The following is a 19,452-nucleotide window of genomic DNA, read 5'->3' as shown; positions in this document are numbered from 1 at the left end:
TCTCTCTCACAAAACATCGCTTTTCCTATGGAAATATATCTTTCCCTGTTTAAAGCTACTCCCGATTTGCTCAATTACATTTTTTGTTTGTTTCGAACTTTGAGTGGCCACTGACGACAGACACTCGTTATAAATATTGAACGATAGAAAGGTTTGTGTTATCAACAAAATTCCAAACCTTCCTAGACCTAAAAACCCCACTATTAGGTTACCTAGCTTATCTTTGTCACCTCAAGAAAACGACAGCCTGCTGCCAGGTCAAGTTACGTAACATTTTAAAAGCTTTGGGGGTTTTGGGGGGGGGGGTGGGGGGGGGGGGGGGTGGGGGGGGGGGGGGGTGGGGGGGGGGGGGGGTGGGGGGGGGGGGGGGTGGGGGGGGGGGGGGGTGGGGGGGATCAGTGTAATTTTTCATTTTTGTTTAATTCTTTAATCTTTTTCTCATCCAATAAACCAGTCAATAAATTCTGTTCGGTAAGTGTACTTTTACAATCTTCCAACTCCGGCAATTATTGTAAACCCGAATTTATCTTTCATTTTCTCCAAATTCATGGATTTTTGATACTTTCTTTTTTTCTTCCAATTCCACTAATTTCTTTATATTCTTTGAATCTTAGTTCCCCAACCTTATTCAAACTCTTGCTAACAGCGCTTGCCATTTATTAATAGAAAAATCTTTTTAACTAAATTTAGTTAAAAAGATTTTTCTATATAACTCAAACTAGAACAATCTGAAGAAAACATTTGACCAAAAATTTGGGGTGCTGATTCTGTGTTCAAGTTGTCACATAAAATATCACCCTACTCAAGTCTCAAAATTTTAGTTTACCATAATTTTTGCCTCTTTATAATATGGAGCGGAAAAAAGATAGGAGTGCCCATACTTGCCAAAAAAAAGACCATTTTTTGAAACATCACTTATACTCGTCCATTACAATTCGAAAATATCATTTGAAGAACCAATGAAAATTCTATAATAAAGAAACCTAAATTATTTTGAGGGGGACTTGATGGCTAAAGAGAATCAAATTCGATGGTCACGAAAAGATGTTTACAATATAGAAAAATTGCGTGAATTTAAAGAAAAGCTTTAAGGAAGATAAAAAAAGATCTCAATTCTATTTAATGACTGAAAAAAATTCAAATCAAATCGGCTGAAAAATTGTCCTTAGAAACACAAACGGATATAAACTAAGTCTGAAAATGATCGAAGAAATTGAATAAAAACTCTTTAAAGTAAAATCCGAAAATAGCCCATTGATGTAGAAGTTTTATCCTCAATTACCAACGGTCTTATTCAAGCGAATACATTTTAAACAAACTTGAACGAACAATTCCATGTCAATTTACAAATATCTTTCAATTATGCGGTCAGAAATTAAAAAGTTTTATCGAGAAATTTCAAGAAAATGTTTAAAAATATGAAGGGCTATCTCTCTTTGGAATGTGTATAACGAACGAACTTTAGTGAATGGTGAACCGCAAAACATGTCCTAATGTATTTTACTATCAAAGCAGACGAAATCTTTGACGTAAACACTTATTACTAAGCAATTTAAAAAATTAACACATCGAGAACAAACGAATAATCCAAATTAAGGTTCCGGATGGACATTTAAAAAGTTGTAAACAACTAGTTTTGAGCCTTAATAAACATGAATTTATGAACGCAGGATCATATATCGATTTACCAAAGGAAATCAAAGATAAAAAAGCTTGTGTAAATATCAAAAATAAAGATGATTATTGCTTTTATTTACTCTATCCGATGCGCTATTGAAAAAACCCGAGACTCATGTTGACAGAGCAAAAACAATATGAAAAATTCGTGAACGATGAGATATTTTCTGGATTCGACTATCCTATGTCTTTAAAAGATATACAATTATTTGAGAAACGAAGCAGCAAAGCAAAGTTACAAGTATCCGAAAATGTCTGTAAATGTCTATACTTTTGATGAAAAAACTACACATAGTACCGTTGCAAATTTCAGAAGTTTATGACGCCAAGTTAGAAGTTGATTTATTGTATGTTAAAACAAGATGATAAATCCCATTATGTTTTGATAACAGATTTAAGTTAGATTAGCCAGTTCACAGATATCAAAAAATGCTCACAAGACGTTCTTGTGTCGAAGATGTTTAAGCCATTTCTACAAATATAGTGCTTTATCAGATCATTTAGAAATTTGTAAGCAACATGAAGTTTGCAAGCCAATTATGCCGTTTCCGGGTCAAACAACTAAATTTACCAATTACCAAAAGAAATTTAGCCATCCGTACGTTATTTATATGGATTTTGAAAGCATATTAGAGAAGATTCCCACATGCAAAAACAATCCGCAAATAATCGACTACAACCAAGATTCAGAAGCATATTTCCTTATGGTTTTACTCTATATTTAGTGTCTAATGTGACCAATCGTATGTACAAGCCGATATGTTATCAGAGCAAAAAAATGAAGAAGAGTTGCCGAACGTTTCCTGCAAAATTGTTTGAAGAACTCAATAAATTATCGAAGTACATAGCTAAAAAATATAATTCAAAGAACATGAAGCCCATGAAATTGACTGACGAAGAAGAAATTTCTCGTATCAAAATTCAAATCTTTGCCCCATTTGTGAAGAAATATCGTATCAAGACACTGAAAAAACTTTAGGGTTTTTACCAGATAATTGGAGTTCTGCTTATGATGCATTCAAAAATGCAGAGATCACTGTCATTTGACTGGAAAAATTTCGAGGTGCAGCTCATAGAATTTGTAATCTGAATTTGAAATTTCCTCAGAATTATTCCCGTTTTCTGTCACAATATGTCTAATTACGATATACGCATTTGTACATAAAAGAATTGGCTAAACAATATGGAAATGTTGATTTGATTGCAAACACCGATGAAAAATATATAAATTATTCTGTAAATTCTGGATATGGCTATGAATTCGAAGGTGATAAGCCAAGAAAATTCATCAAGTTTTCGTTTGTAGACACGTTCAGATTCATGGCCTCGTCTATAGAAAAGTTAGCTAAAAAATCTAAAGAGAGAAGACTTCAAACATACAATAAAATCATTTTATACAAGATGGAGTGAATGAGATAATAGAAAGACAGCCAAATGACGACGACGAGATTTTTAAAAATTCTATCTGGAAAAGGAATTATTTCCCTATGAATTTATCGACAGTATTGAAAACTTGATTACACAGAAGAATTGAGAATTCAAGATTTCTATTCACTTTTGACAGATGAGAGCATATCTGAGAAAGATTTTTCAACACTACTTAAATGTTTTGGAACAAATTAAAAGAGAAAAATCTGGGAAATTATTCTGATTTGTACAACATTCAAGATGTTTTATTGCTCGCTGATATCTTTGAAAATTTTTAGGAATATTTGTTTGAATTGCTATAAACTCGATCCGGCCACACTATCTAACAGCTCCCAGTCTCGCATGGGACGCAATGTTTAAAATTAACGAAAATTGAGCTTCAGCTAATTAACGATTATAATATGTATTTGATGATTGAAAAAGGTATTCGCGGAGGCATTTCTCAGTGTATTAAGCGATATGTTAAAGCAAATAAACAAATATTTGAAAGATTTCGATAAGACAAAGCCCGAAAACTATTTGTTATACGTTGATGCTAATAACCTTTATGGGTATGGCCTAATGCAAAAACTGCCGTTTAGTGATATCAAGTGGATGGATCCAAAAACTTACACAACTGCAGAATGGAAAGAAACAATTTTGGAACTCACTGGCGACGAAGATTATGGCTATATTCTCGAAGTCGATCTTGGATATCCAACAAATTTACACGAACATCACAAGGATTTACCTCTTGCTCCAGAACATTTTTAAAAACAAACTTTGCACAAACTCTACTGGATAAAACTGAATACGTTGTTCATTCGAGAAATTTGAAGTTCTATTTGGAACAAGGTATGATTTTGAAACATGTGAATAGAGTTATTGCATTCGATCAGAAGCCTTTTATGAAAGAATACATTGATTTTAACACAAACATGAGAACCAAAGCTACAAGCGACTTTGAGAAGGATTTTTATAAGCTGATGAACAACTCAGTTTTTGGAAAATCTATGGAAAATGTGAGAAACAGATGTGATATTAAGCTTGGAAATGAAGAATTTTCAATGAAACAAGCTAAGAAAACAAATTTCAAATGCTTTAACATCTTTGACGACAACTGTATAGCGAGTCACATGTACAAACAAAAGGTTAAATTTAACAAAACCGATTTACATAGGATTTTCAGTTCTCGACCTCTCAAAATTGCTAATGTACGAGTTTTATTACAACAAATTAAAGAAGTTTGATCCAGATTTGAATCTGTGTTACCTGGATACAGACAGTTATTTTCTAGAATTGAAACGAGATCCTTTTAAAATTATTAAAGAAAATATAGATGACTTTGATACAAGTGATTATCCAAAAGATCATGAATGTTTCACTACTAAAAATAAGAAGGTAATAGGGAAATTCAAAGATGAGTTAAATAGCGAAGTTTTTAGAAGAATTTTGTGGTTTAAGGTCTAAGATGTACTCGTACAAATATCTAGATAAAAACCCAGTTAGGTGTAAAGGAATTAAGAGAAGCGTTGTAAATAAAACAATAAATATCGAAAACTTGAAGAGATGTTTTGTTCTAAGATAAAGAAGAATTTAGGGAGATGACTGTAATAAAAAGCTATAAACATGAATTGTACACCGTCACTATAAACAAGTTAGCACTGAACGCTAAAGATGATAAGAGAATCGTTCTAGAAAATAAGATCGATACAGTACCTTATGGCTATAAAAATGAAGCAAAATCTGATATATTAGATGAGTTAAATAAACTTGGAAACTTTGACATGTAAATGGAAGATGATTTGATTCACTGCCACAAATGCAAGAAAAAAAAAACGAAAAATATAGATTCTAAAATCGTTCAAACTCAAAACGGATTGTATAGAATTGCAGCAAAATGTTCAAAATGTAAGACAAATAAGAGTAAATTTATAAAGAATCCAAATGAAAAACAAGTAAAGAAAGAATCTAAGAATAAGGAAGAAATCGAGATTGAAGCTCGAGAAATTCATGCACCAGTACGAAAAAAGTTTAAAAAGAGAAAAATTATAACATTAGGAATTGACGATTTATGGGCAGCAGATTTAGTTATAGTGTCTAACTATTCAGATCAAAATGATGGATTTAAGTATATGTTAAATGTTATTGATACTTTCTCAAAATATGCTTGGTCAAGAGCTATCAAAAGAAAAAACGGCAAGGATATTTCAAAAGCTTTCGAAGATATAGTAAAAGATGCCATAAGGATCAATCACAAACCTCCAAACTTACTTCATACAGATAAGGGTTTAGAGTTTAAAAATAAAGAATTTAACGATGTTTTGAGAAAATACAACATTAAGATTTATCATACTGAAAACGAAGAGAAATCAAGTATTGTAGAGAGATATAACAGAACTCAAAAATGAGAGAATGAAAAGTAATTTTTGAGATTAATAAAAACTTTAAATGGATCGATATTCTTCAAAAAATCGTAAATAAATATAACGATACTGTTCATAGCACAATCAAAATGAAGCCTAAAGACGTAGATAAAGATGCAGAAAAAGAGTTATTAGAGTCGGTTTTTAAGTATGTTCCACCAGAAATTCACACGAAAAAACTAAATTTAAAGTCAATGATCATGTAAGAATTGTTAGTAAAAAACAAACATTTTCGAACAAATATAAGAACAATTGGTCAAGAGAAATCTTTGTGATTTTATCAAATTAATAACACAGATCCTGTAAACTTATAGTATAAAAGATTTAAATAATGAAGAAAATAACGGAAAGTTTTATGAATATGAATTGAGAAAGTCAAAGATTTTTTCTATATAAATGGAGGCCCAAAAGAAATGTTCAATGTGCAAAGAATTAAAAGGTTTTGAAGAATTTTATAAAGATAAGAGTAGAAAAGATGGAATTATTTATAATTGTAAAAGATTGTTATAGGAAGTATCATAAAGAGCTGTATGATAAAATAGAAAAATTAACTTTGGAAGAGAAAGAATGTCTTAAATGTAAAGAAACTAAAAAAATTTCAGAGTTTAATAGTGATCACTATAGTAGAGATAAGAAAGACTCCTATTGTAAAGATTGTGTAAAGAAGAATCACCATAGATTATATTATGAAGATACTCAATGTGAATGTGGAAGAACTATAAAATGGTTAAATAATTATCAAAAACATTTACAAACAAAATATCATAATTCAAGAGTTTAACATTTTCATCGTGTAATAATTTGTTCTATATAAATGGAGTCTCAAAAGAAATGTACAAAGTGTCCAAGAAGAGAATAGAAAAGACTGTTATTATAAGGAATTATACGTAAAATGGACAAATTAACTTTAGAAGAAAAAAATTGTTACTTTTGTAAAGAAATTAAAAATATTTCTGAATTTAATAACTGGCAGTATAGTAAAGATAGAAAAGATGCTTTTTGCAAAGATTGTGCTAAAAAAATGTTCAGCGAAAGTTATAAAAACGAAATGCCTTGTGAATATGAAAAAAGAATTCTACAATGGTTACCTAGTTATGCTAAACATTTACAAACAAAAATATAATAAATCGAGAGTTTTTAGTAAAATTTAGAAACATTTTCATCGTGTAATTTAGATATTCTATAAATCAGTCGAGATTCTGCCATATTTGTAGTAAAATGATTTCCGTTGTATAAAATATTCAAAGATTCTTTCATTTGGTTGTAGAGATTTATTACTATTTGGATCTCCATGTCTTAATAAATTTCCATTTCTGGGTAATCAATTTCAAGTTCTTTCAATCTTTTCGGTATTTCTCTCTTTTGAGCTCTGATAACGTAATAAGGATATTCCCACATGTGATTCTTCTTAATTTACACAAAAACATGGTGTTTTTTCTTATCAAAATCTTTACAAACAAGATCTGGTTTCATTAAGTCAATTTTTACACTTTGTTTTGCAATTATTTCCGTTTTGATTTCATCTTTAATTTGCAAGTGCTTAACTTTGTCCTCTAAATATTTAATCTTGTTTTCAAGTTTGTACACACCAAATTTACGAATGCTTGGTAAAACATCTCTCGTAACCCATTGTTGAAAGCTTTTTGCTTCTATTTTATGAGATCTTAAAATTAACGAATAAAGTCCTGATTCATTAATGAAAATAGTATCTTTGTGAATATTTGCGAGGTGGCCCTCGAGGGCTACCTTATCTTTTAGATAAAAGTATTGAGATTTGTCACCTTCATCGACATTATTTCTAATCGCTTTTTCTGTATTGTTATATTCCAATATTTCTGCAACATCTTTAGCCTTAAACCAAAATTCATTATTTTCGTCAACAATTGTTAAAATTTCTTTATTATTGAATTTTAGTTGATTATTTCTTAGATCTATGACTGACTCCATTTAGATAGAAAAAATTTTTATTTTGAGAGACCTGGTTCATTAATAAAAACAGTACAGGGATGAAGATTGTTAAGGGGCCATTCGAATAGACCCTTGTTTTTTAAGTAAAATATTGAATTTTGTCATCATCATCAACGTTTAATATGATTGCTTGTCTCGTGTTTTCATATTCTAAAATTTCTACAAACATCTTTAGCCTTAAACCAGATCACATTGTTTTCGTCTACAATAGTTAAGATATTCGTGTTATCGAATGTAAGTTGGTTATTGAGCAGATCCACAACTGACTCCATTTTAGAAAGAAAAAATTTAACAAGCAATTATTTGAGTGTAAAGTCCAGATTCATTAATAAAAATTGAACTAGGATGTAATGTTTGTAAGAGTCGCGATTCGATACCCTTGTCAGAACGTATGTTTTTGAATATTTTCTCGGGGTCTATGGGATAGACTCCGGTGATTTATACATTTAAGGGCTATTTTCTCGTCATTATCGTCATTTTAATCTAATCGCCTCTCATCAATCTTAAATAAATTTGTTGTTTTACTCTCATTATTTAATAAATTTCCCTCAGAGTCTTGAATAGTCAGAACGATTTTTTGAATTCTTTTAATATTTTTTCTAATTGGAATATAGTCTATTTCATTCGGTTTTTCACTAATTTTTGATCCATAAGCAACATTTGGAAAAAAAGTGTACAAAATTTCAGATTCTTTGTGAAGATGTTCGGTTATGATTTTCAAAACTAGGTTCAACGAGATTACAATGTACTTCAATTACATCAAACGGTCTAAATTTTGGCGTTTTATTTCCTAAATATACCTGATTTGGCTCAATAGTTTCTTGAACAAACCCTAATAAATCTACAATAATTGCTGAAAACAATTATTCTTACTGGTGATTTTATTTGAATTTTATTAGAGAGATAATTTTTTTTGCATTTCAAACTTGTTTTCGTCAAAGTTTAAAGATTTATCTGATTGTTTGAATGTTTTCAGATAATTTTTAAGGGAATTTTTTATTTGATCGAAAGTATAATATCCTTTGTTTAAACCATAATATTTTGTTATGTTCTTCTCACTAAATCCTATACAATAAGGAGAACTTTCACTAATATTTATTACAAAATTATCAGAATAAAAACCGCTTAAACCGATAAAATAATTTGATTCTTCCTCTAAGTGTATAGGATGTTCCAAGTTTAAAACTAATTTAGAGCTTTCTGAAGTCAACTTGAACAGCTTCATTTTCGCAAGCGTTTCTTCAAGATGAAAATCTTCTATTTAAATGGAGAAATTTTTAAAGCAAAAAGATCAGATAAAACTTCAAACGTTTGAAGAAAATAAGAAAGATCAACCAATCAGATTGTTAATTGTTGGTTCAAGTGGATGTGGAAAAACAACTTTATTATTGAATTTTATCTACAATAGGTTGATTCCTTATTCCAATTTTGTATGTTTTTAGTAAATCTTTAGAACAAGACGCCTATAAAAAATTACAAGAAAGATTTGAAAATATTGAGAAGAACTTAAGTAAGAAAATATCATATTTTTATAATGCTTCCGAGGACATAGTTCCGTTAAGCGAATGTAAACCGAATTCTTTAATCGTTTTTGATGATTGTATTTTGGAAAATCAAGACGTTATCAAGGAATATTTTCGTAATGTCTCGTCACAAAAATATCTCTTGTATCTATCTTTCTCAATGCTTTTCAAAGGTTGATAAACAAGTTATTAGAAATAATTTGAATATGTTGTGTGTTTTTAAGCAAGACGATCACTATTCGAGAAAGATTTACAACAATTATGTGGGATCTGATATGAGTTTTAACCACTTTAATGAATTGTGTGATAAAATTTGGAAAGAAGACTATGGATTTTTAACTATTAATCTAACTTTGAAGCCTAAAAGTGGTAAATATTTTGAATAAATTTTCCAATATAAACGTGTGATAATCTAGTTGTTTTCATGTTTTTACGTTCACGTTTACGTTTCGTGTTTCTCGTTTTTACGTTCCACGTTCACGTTTTACGTTTCACGTTCACGTTTTACGTTCATGTTTCACGTTCATGTTTCACGTTTTTACGTTCCACGTTCACGTTCCACGTTCACGTTAATGTTTCACGTTTTTACGTTCCACGTTCACGTTCCACGTTCGTGTTTCACGTTCCACGTTCACGTTTTACGTTCCGTGTTCACGTTTCGTGTTCACGTTTCCACGTTCCACGTTTCAAAATTTTCCTAAATAAATGGCGAACGTAACTTCTGAAGAAGCGAAAAAACTTGATCAAATAGAAAAGAAAATTTAATCAAAGAATTTAAAGAACAGATTCGAATTGATGAAAAAGAACAAGAATTTATTCAAAAAATTAATCAACCTGTAACATCTGCAATAAAAAAATGTTTGAGGGCAAAATTGAAAATGTTTTAAGCGATAATCAAAATTTGATGAATTTGGTTCCAGTTGTACGACAATTTGCTGATATTTCGATACCAGAATCTGAGTTTGAATTGCCAAAATTACCATCTTCAACACCATATAGACCTCGAATCATTGAAGACTCTACCATAGTTGAACCAATAAGTCCTGGAACAACGGATATAATAATTGGTGAAATTGGTAAAAAAATTTCTTCCTAGAGCAAAGGATGATAAATTTGGTTTGTATTGGGACAGAAAAAAGAAAAGTTTTATGAATTGGAAATTTGCCCGTGAATTTTGAGCATAATGATATCATTATTAATGAAAAAACATATGAAGGAACTCAAGGTTTATGGAGATTATTAACAGGCACTGATGTTCCAAAAGACGGTTTATATTCTGAAGAAGACTTGAAAAAGTATACTGAAATTTTATGGAAATCTGATTCAATTTACAAAAATAATGATCCATCTACTAAGAAACCAAAGTCAAGTAAAGGTAAAAAATATCTCAATTTGATTAAACCAATTTGGGAAAAAAGAATCGAAGGATCAGGTGTGAGAAAAATACAGTGATAATAAGATTGAATACAGATATATCGACGATTTGACAAAACTCGATGGAATTATAAATTATATTTTATGCTCAAGAAAAGGCTGGAAAACAACAATTTTTTGAACGAAAAGAAAGCGATTAAAGATTTTATTTCGAACAAACTTGATGAAATGATTGAAAAACCTGATGGAATTAAATATTTAAAACGAGTTTTGCCGGCAATAAGTTCATCTATGATTGAGGGTAGTGGACTTTTGAATGATTTTATCAACAATTTACCTTTTTGAATTACACGTACCAACTTATCAGTATCTGGGGCCTGGCACAAAACTCGAAAAAAGACTAAAAAGAGGAGATCCTGGTATAAATAAATTAGATCAAGCTGCTATGGAACACGATATTTTTTATGCAAAACATAGAGACACAAATTCCAGACATATCGCAGATAAAGTTTTGCAAGATAAAGCAATGGATAGATTTTTATCAAAAGATGCTAGTTTAGGTGAAAGATTTGTTGCGCTTCCAACAGCTGGAGCAATGTTTTTGAAGAGAAAACTAGGAATGGGAATCGAAGAGAACTTGAAATTTTAACTATATAAATGGAGGTGAATGTAAATTTCAGCAAAAATCAGAAAGAAAAAATAAAATCCGCTTTTTAAGAAGAAAATACCCGTTAGTATTCAATTTTAAAATAGATCAACTAAAAAATGGCGAAGATAAGATATTTTTAACAAATAGACAATACAATAAACTCGAAAAACATAAGAAAAACAATAAAGGAACCAGAATAGAATTTTCTTATAATCAGTTGAAAGAACTTAAAAATGGTGGACTTTTGAAAGATTTATTAGATTTTGGAGAAAATATTCCAGTTGTTAAAAATGTTGTTCCTTATGTTCGTAAAGCTGCTCCAATCGTTTAAAAAGATGTGATTCCTATTGTTCGAAACATTTTAAATTGGTTAGATAAAGAGTTGGAAGATGTTACAGGATCTGGATTAGATGAAAAAACTTTGAATTACGTGAAATCAAACATCGGAAAAAAAAATTTGAACCCTTAACATTCGGAGAATTGGAAGAAATCTGCAAAAACATTAAACATTTTAGAGGAATTTTTATGCGCGATACATTACCTGAAAAAGTTAAGAAATTTGAATGTGGAATTGTGAATTTAGACTCGATTATGGGAAGTGGAAACGCATTGGGTTTGTTATTATAAGAATGATAAGAATGCCTGTTATTTTGATTCGTATGGAAGAATTGAGGACAAACCACCTATAGAATTGATTAAATATTTGAAAAAATCAAGCGTTTATTATAACGATTCTCAAATTCAAGACTATAAAGATCCCCCAATTTGTGGTCATTTATGTGTTTTTGTTTTGAATGAACTGAGTACTGGTAAAGATTTTAAAGAAGTTGTTTACAAATTATTGCTTAATAAATATGGATTCACAAAATATATTTTTGACGTATTTGGAACACAAATTATTCAAAATGTAGATAATAGTTTGAATTTTGAATAGTTTGAGAAATGAGTTTGATAACAAGTTAGAAAATTTATTACAAAACCTTCCAGATTCAGATATGTTTGCTGTCGAGATTGAAGATTTTAAAGCAGAAATATGATAACAAACTTGCAAATTTCATGAGTTCAAATGAAGTTGCTGATAAAATAAAAACATTGGAAAAAGAAGTTGATGATGGTGTAAAAAAATTATTTACCAATTTAATGTCTCACATCGAAAAAGCTGATGAAATTACTGAAGCGATCAAAGTTGAAAAGAATTATGTTAGTTTGGCTAATAAAAAAAGAATTGTCGGTGTTCGACCTGGTATTGACAAACATGATGTTGTTGTTAAAGAACAAATTTTAAAACCTCTAAAATTATCAGAAAACATCGATATTGTTGATTTACATGATCCGAATGTTAAAAATGCCTTAGATTTTAAAAGGAAAAAAGAATTAGCGGTGTTAGTAAAGGAATTAATCCATTTGATGTTGTTGTAATGATTCAATTAGAAGATCCTATTAAAATGTTTAATGAACTAAAACAAAATTACGAGAATCATAAACAGCATGTTAAAGATTTTACAACAGAAGTCTATGACAAGTTAGAAGCCAGAAAATAGAAGATCAGTAGACGATGTTGGTGAAATTAATGAAAAACTTACTAATTTTAAAGAGTCTTTTGATAAGTTTAGTTTAGATGCTACGAAAACTTTTGAGAATATTGGTCATAAATTTGTTGAATACAATGATTCTTATGCTGTCAAATTTCAAAAATTAGAAAAAAAACTTAATAATATGGAGGAAGATCTTACTGAAATAGGTATTCGCGTAGGGTTTTATGCACGATAAATTTTCCCTAAATAAATGGCGCTCATATATTGTGTGAGGTGTAAGGCAAAAACTGAAACAAATGATATAAAATACTATGCAAATATCAATGGAGTTAAAAGAATTTCGGGAAAATGTGCTGAATGTAACTCAAAAAAGAGTCAATTTATAAAAACTTGATTTTGAAATTTTTTCCTAATAAATAGAGATGGCGGGACATTACAGTGCTTTCGATCTTTTTATCATGCAACACGAAAGAGATTTGAAAAAAGAACATTGGGATGACATTTCTCAAAAATATGAATTATCCGAAGATATGATGAGATTATACGTAAACAAATTGAATTGGTATAACATTGCTAAATATCAAACTTTATCATCAGAGTTCATTCAAGAAAATATACATTATCAATTAAAAGATCACATGTCTGTTTCTTTGTCTCTATCAACACTTGAGTATAAAGTTTTTGGATGAAAATAAAGATACAGTTGATTGGAACAATATTATAGATAGCGGTTACTATCCTGTGCAAATTTTATTGAAATATGTGACCGAGATCGCAAAATTTAAGGAAGAGAATCCTGAATATGACGAAGTAGATCATTAAAAATGACTCTAATCTTTTTAATTATTTTACTAAAATTTATATCTTTTCTTATAAAAACGTACATTAGATCGATGAAAAAATGATATCTTTCTTATACATGATGTTTAAAATTTCTAAATTTTCTCTTATTAAATGGCGGACTACAGAAAATATGCTAGTGATATTGAAAGGGCGGAGTTTAAAAAAATTTTCTATCCAATTAGTAAACAACATTTGAATGAACCGAATAAAAGAACTGAGTTTAATATTGATTTTGGAGATAACTTTTGCTCGTCTAACTTCCAGTTTTATATTTCTGGAACTTTAACAAAACAAGATGGTCAAGCATATCTTGGAACTGATAATGTTAGATTAATCGATAATTTTATACCGTTTTTATTTTCTAAGATTGAAGTAAGAAAACACAATAAAATTGATAGAAGAAGTCGAAAACTGTGGCCAATTAAGCACAATTAAAGGAACTATTTCGTATTCAAAAAGTGATGTTATTTCTCAAACTTCTAATGGCTTTGAATCAGATTTTAAATTTGGTGTTTTTGAAGCAGCTGGAAATTTATCTCATTTTGGATTAGGATTTTTTGAAAATGTTACTATTCCGATCTATAAAGGAGGATTTTATCTAAGTTTTATAAGAGCAGAAGACGATGATGTGATTCTGAAGACTGCAACTGGAAATGTTATGCCTGTTGATGGAAAAATAACAATTACAGATTTTTTTATTAGAGTTCCAATGATTGATTATAAAATCACGAGTAAAATAAGGTTGATTGATGAAATTACAAAAAGTCAAAACATTATGTTTAATTTTCTAGATTGGCAATGTATTGAACAAAAAGGTATTTCCGGAACAACTTATTCGTTCGATATCACAAATATTTATAGAAATATCTTCAATCCCAAGTTCGTTATCATAGGTTTTCAAACAGATAGACAGAATAATCAAGAAAAAAATCCTTCAAAGTTTGATAGTTTGGATGTAAAAAATATCAGAGTAAAATTGAACGGTTCTTATTATCCAGATGAATTTCAAAATTTAAACATTTCCGGAGGTCTTTTCAGAATCATGTATCAGATGTATCAAGATTTTAAGAAAGTTTACTGTAATAATAAGGAAATGTATTACAATCCTAAAGAATTTTTTAGCGAATAGACCTATTTATGTCATTGATACAACAAAGAGTTTGACAAATATTTCTGGTTCAAAGAACGATATAATTATCAATATGGATTTTCAAAAAGCTGTTACAAACGCGATTTGTTATGTTGTTGTTGTCTCTGAGAAATTTTTAGCCTATGATGTGATTAAGAAACGATATTAGAGAAATTCAGTAAAAATCGCGTTATTCGTCGGATAGTTTTAAAACTTTACAGAATTGTTAAAGACATTGATAAAAGTATACATTTTAAATTGCATTAAAAAATTTTGAAAAATAGGGATGATATTAGGAAAAAAAACTATTTCAAGGTCATGGACCGGAAGTTATGATTTTAAAAAATACTTTAATATTTACTGATCCTATATACCAAATTTCAGCAAAAAAAGCTCCAATAGTTCTCGAGATTATAAGAGTTTTAAGATAAGGGATGATTGGGGTAGTTTTTGAAAATTTTGTTATTTTCATGAAATTTTAAGTTGAACTCGCTTGTTTTTGAAGTTTCAGATTTTTCTGATAATTTTTTTTATTTTTTTTATGAATATTAAGAAATAGGGGATGATTTCACCCTTATGGATAAGTTAAGTCGAAAGAGTTAAGTATTTACTATATGTGTACCAAAATTTCATTAAAATCGGTTGAGTGGTTTTTGAACAACAAGGTTTGAAAGAAATATTGATATATACTTATTTAATATACATTGGAAAACTATAACAGTTCTAGGGAATTGAGACATTTCATTTTAACATGTTGGTAACACTACATCTCGTCTTCATCTCTTGCTGGGTGTTGGCCACGTATAGCTAGCCATGTGTGATCCTCCTCTATTTTAACGAAATTTAACAAGATATATCATTATTTAGAAGATTCTAATGTATTTGCAAGTTTGAAGAAAGAAGATATGGACTTTATATGAAGTAAGAAGATTGTGTGATGTTCTGTGTTTCTTGTTAAAAGTGAAGTGAAGTGTTCCACTGGGCGTTGCCATTCATAGTGTTATTATATTTTATAAGTTACTTTTATATTTGGGACTCGAAGAAAGACATTACAAGAAGATTGTGAATTTGTGTAGACATTCTAAACTGTGATAAAACATTGTGTGAAAATAGTGATGTAAAGTGATGAATTGTACGACGAAAAGTATCAAGGTCACCGCGTTCCTAGTGGTAACGCCTACGTCATAGTTAGTGACACAAACGCCTCTCACATGTTTAAATAAAATGAGATTCGAGGTCACCGCGTTCCTAGTGGTAACGCCTACGTCATAGTTAGTGAAACAAACAGTCGAGGTCACCGCGTTCCTAGTGGTAACGCCTACGTCAAAGTTAGTGACACAAACGCCTCTCACATGTTTCAATAAAATGAGATTCGAGGTCAAGCGTTAGTGGTACAAACGCTCACAGCAGACGTCACAAATCTACAGTTGATTGAAATAAAATATATGATACCTTTCTTCTTCTCCCATTCCCCAATTTCTTAGAAGTTAAGTAGATATCGCAAAAACACGCACACTAACAACACTCATTTTGTATGTCTTTCATTATATCGTATTGAATTGCTGAATGACAAACGTTTCTCTTTTCTTCGTCAGAAATCACACACACACAATATATCTGTTTCGTAAATGTTTTTTCCATACAATTTATCCCAATCTACAACAAAAGCGTGATCTCTTATAAATTCCTTTGATAAATCTTGTTGTTTTACAAAGACTTGTTAAAAAACTGGCTGTGTAGATATTCCTTTGACTTCTTAATATTCCAACAAATAAACAATGAAATTTAGCATAAAAGCGATGAAAAATGTCAGATTGTTGGTGTTTTAGTTTATTTTGTAAAAATCGGAATATTTTTCTTATTTTTCTATTATTTAATTTAAAATCTCCTATTTACATTTAACATATTTTATACTATCTAAGTTGTCTGTAATAAATTGCATTGAACACTTTTTAGTACTTAAAAGTTCTCTGAATTCGTTTTCATTTAAGGATTCGTTTTCACTTAAGGAAAATATCAACATTTGTTTAACATATTTAGGTAATTCAAAGAAGTCTTTATAACTATTTCCTGTGGTAAGTTCTTTAAATGCTAGAAACTGAAGTGATTTTGGAGAGTTCATGTTGTTTGGTGGACTATTTAGTAGAAAAGTTTTTTAATTTAAGAAAAATAATTTGCTAAATTCATATTATTCTCTTTCATTCCTTCTAAAACTTCAAAAATATACTCTTTTCGCTGATGAAAAATCTCGATTTCTTCCGGAATAATCTTTGTAATCATAGACAAAATATCCTAAATAGTTGAATAATAAAATAAAATCATTTCTCTTTATCTCGGTAGTTGAAATATAAACATAAACATTTGCGCTGAAAAATTTATATCTCGGCAGACTTAGTTCCATAATCTCCATTTATAAAAAAATCTTTTTGTTTAAATGGAAGAGTATAATGCCAACTGTTACAAGTGTTATAATAGAGGAGAAATTGTTGATAAAAGATTCGTTTGTAGAGATTGTAATTTAATTTTGTATGAAAGACCTAAACCTAAGAAATTTCGAAATAAACTAACACATTTGAATAATCTGCTTATGAAATTACAATACGGAGGTGAGAAACAAACAAAATTTGTTACAGAATTTAGAAAACAGAATAAAAATTTTTACTTATCTCTTGGAACCGTTGAAAAAATTATTTTCCTTTTCAAAGAATACATTAGGTTTGTTGGTTTAAATACACACGTTTATTATGAAAAGATATTACCTGTATTTTTTCATTATCTGGATGTTGAATTTGTTTATGATTTTGAACCAGAAATCCTCGATGATTTTATAGTACATTTGGAGAAATTAAACGAAGAACCTCGTGAAAAGAATGCGGTTTTACTCACATTCTCCCCGACTTCTCGAGTGATTGTTAGCAAATTTCATTTTTTTCCGTCTTTAAATTTTTTCTATTTAAATGGAGTTCTTGAAAGAGTTTAAATGATATTGGTGAATGCAAGTTTAAAGAGTATAAGAAGTTAAATGAATTGGAAGAAAGGAAGAAACATAGAATCTTGAAATTTGGAGAAAAATGAAAGATAAATTCGGGTTTACAATAATTGCCGAGTTGGAAGATTGTAAAGTACACTTGCCGAACAGATTTTTGACTGTTTTGGATGAGAAAAAGATTAAAGAATTAAACAAAAATGAAAAATTACACTTGATTGTTACTGGAAAGAAGACTATAAAAGATAAAGACTGTGTTACAATTAACTTTGTAGAATAAAGATTTTTTATTAAGATTTTTTGATTTTTTCATTAAAACAGCTTATAAATGTAGAAGCAAACATTGAACAGTAAAACAGCTAAAGATTCGGTTATTTAACATTCGTGCTTTTCCTGTTAGATTTTATTAGATTTGTTTATGGTTCAATGGACAGTATTTTACATTGATTTTCTGTCTGTCCCAAAAGTGGTCTAGAACCGGCATATTCATATCTACTTATATATATATATATATATATATATATATATATATATATATATATATATATATATATATATAAAACCAAGTGAGAGATCCGGGTTCAAATCCCGGCGGAGCAAGTACTTTTTGTGATTCAATGTTTATTGAAAATATATATATATATATATTATCTAATATATATACAACCGCATGTGTAACTGACTGACTGACTCACTCACTCACGTATACTAATTCTAACCTACTTCCAGATGAGTTAGAGACTTGAAATTTGGTACACAGATAGCTTTCCACGTGTAACCACCAGGAAAATCCCGAAAAGTGAGAATTTTTCATTTTCAACCCCTCAAAAAAATTCCCAAAAAATCGCGCATTCTTTACCCCTGCAGGCATTTTTTGTAAGCCCGATAGCGGGCGAACCGTTGGAGCTAGCTCGGATCTGACGGAAAATTCATAGTCAGGAATGAAGTGAACTACAAAAAAGGTCTAATGACTTTTTGCTCTATCTTCCATGGTTAAGCGACAAAACGCTCGAACATTTGAAATTCCAGAGATTTTTTCGATAAAAATAATGTTTCAAGCCCGATAGTGGCCGAACCGTTGGTCGTAGCTCAAATCTGATTGACCATCAAATTAGCAAATTGCGCGATCTACAGAAAAGGTCCAGTAATCTTTTGCCCTATCTCGATTGGTTTGGCCGAAAAAACGTGATTATGTACAATTTTGTTGTAACTTTTACGCGAAACTTTTGTTTTTGGGGTCGATAGCGGCGAAACCATTGGTCGGAGGTCAAAATAAGACTAACGTTTTTATTTAGGAAATAAGATGACCTACAAAAAAGGTCCAGTGACTTTTTACTATATTTCCCTTAGTTTTGACCGCAAAACGCGATTAAGTGAAAATATTGGACATTTTCGCCTAAAAATTTACATTCCGGGCTTGATAGCGGCTAAACGGTTGGTCGTAACTCAAAACAAATTTTAAACGGGATTTAGGAAATCACGTGATCTACAGAAAAACGTTCAGTGACTTCGGGAGTTGGCTGAGCGTTAGCTAAGCGTCAATAGTAGATAGGGACAGAGGAATATTTATTATGTTCACAGACACAATACCCTCTAAAAAAGGCCCAAGTGTGTCATTAACCCCCGGTAATATTAACCCCCCCCGGGGATTTCCTGGTATGACCTGATAACCTCCTGTACATTCAACCCCCTGATGTGTTAACCCCCCTGGTAACATTTAAACCCCCCCAGGGAATTTCCTGCCATGACCTCATGTCCGAATTTTACCAGTCACCAAATCTCTTAAACCCCCCCCCCTGGGAAGATCCTGGTATGACCAGATAACCCCCTGGAGACTTATCCCCCGGTAACGTTAACCCCCCCTGGGAATTTGTTTCATATGACCAGAACAATATCCTGACGAAATTAAACCCCCTCTTGTCTTAACCTCCTTAA

This window comes from Homalodisca vitripennis, chromosome 2 (assembly GCF_021130785.1).
Source record: "Homalodisca vitripennis isolate AUS2020 chromosome 2, UT_GWSS_2.1, whole genome shotgun sequence".
NCBI lineage: Eukaryota > Metazoa > Arthropoda > Insecta > Hemiptera > Cicadellidae > Homalodisca > Homalodisca vitripennis.
Note: the sequence above shows the minus strand (reverse complement) of the source record.